General features: G+C 47.0%; 1 pseudogene; it reads right to left on the reverse strand.

Annotated features, from left to right (window-relative positions):
* Nucleotides 1-285: 285 nt before the first annotated feature.
* On the reverse strand, nucleotides 286-587 carry LOC116082259 (annotated as a pseudogene).
* Between the last annotated feature and the right edge of the window lie 783 nt (nucleotides 588-1,370).

Genomic DNA, 1,370 nt, shown 5'->3' on the forward strand with positions numbered 1-1,370 from the left:
TTATAGTTATATTGATTGTGACTTCTAGGTATTAATACACAATGATAAAACTAAAATACAATAAAACAATTTTACACTTTTAATGAAGTAATTAAGCAAGAAAGGCCCATTCTACATGCAAAATGTTTGAGCAGTGGATGTCTGTGTATAACTAGCTTATTTTATGACATTTCCTAAAGGGGCCTGATCAGCCTGTCCAGCCGTGGTGGAGCAGTGCTATCTAATTATAATTTTGTCCTTGATGATTTTTTTTATAGGAACGATCTTTTATTGGGGGAGGGGTCATCAATCCTTCTTGGCCGCTGCCTTCCTCATGGCTGCCAGCACGTTGCTCAGCTCCTCCTGCTTTCTCTTGGCTCAGATGTGTGTGCCCACCCTCTTCTTGATGAACTTGAGTGCGCGCTTGTCCTTGGACACTTTGAGCAATTCCATGGCGCGCCGCTCTTAGGGCGGGAAGCTGCACACTTCCCGGATCATGTCCCACGCGAACTTGGTGTGCTTTGTGAGGTGCCTGCGGCCTTGCTGACGTTCTTCGTCACCTTGTAGCCCTTGTTGAGGCCCACGGCCATTGGGTAGCGCACGGTCATGGCTACAGCTCTCCGATGGCGGCCGGACAGAAAGCGATGATTTTTTAATAAAGATAGTTTACAGTAATTCTCTTAACAATGTCTGAAGTGTCCCAGAGAAGAAGGCAGATATGGGATTGGTTTTGATGCAATATGATAAGAAACAACTATCTAGGGGTCAATAAAGTTTACTAGACATTGATGAAGTCCTCTTTCCCTCCCCTCTTACCCCTTCCCATCCTCCCTCTGCTCCCTCCACTCCCCTCCCCTTTCTGTTCTCCATCTTCCCTCTCCCTCGCCCTCCTTCCCTTCCCCCTCTCCCTCTCCCTTCCTCTCTCTACCTCTTCCTTTCTCCACCCTCTCCCTGCCCCTAGAATATTCACCCACACTCAGGTGCTTCATAAAAACCTCTCTGGTACTGCAGCTACTCACCCGCACAGACCCTCTGCCTGCAGAGAAAGCTGTGTTTAAATAGTTTTTCCTTGATAGCCAGTCAAGATTGCAGTTGTACCAGGAGCAAACTGCAGCAGATGTCAGTCCTTCTTTGTCTAGCTACTGCAGCTCATAGGCTTACCTCAAACAAAACTGCGTGTGGCTCCTGGGTAGTTGGGAAGAGGAATATACAGCTAAGGGGAAGCTGGGCTCCAGTTGCCAGGCCTGAGCAGCAACTCAGCTTCAGGAGGATAATAAACCAGCCTGCCTCCATCTTGGGCTTGAAAGCCATCTTATAGAAAACAAAAACAGGTCCATTCCTGTTTATGATTAAATCTGTTTCTCAAAGATTGGACTATGTCCCACCTGTAA

Source organism: Mastomys coucha, unplaced genomic scaffold, assembly GCF_008632895.1.
Source record: "Mastomys coucha isolate ucsf_1 unplaced genomic scaffold, UCSF_Mcou_1 pScaffold7, whole genome shotgun sequence".
Lineage (NCBI taxonomy): Eukaryota > Metazoa > Chordata > Mammalia > Rodentia > Muridae > Mastomys > Mastomys coucha.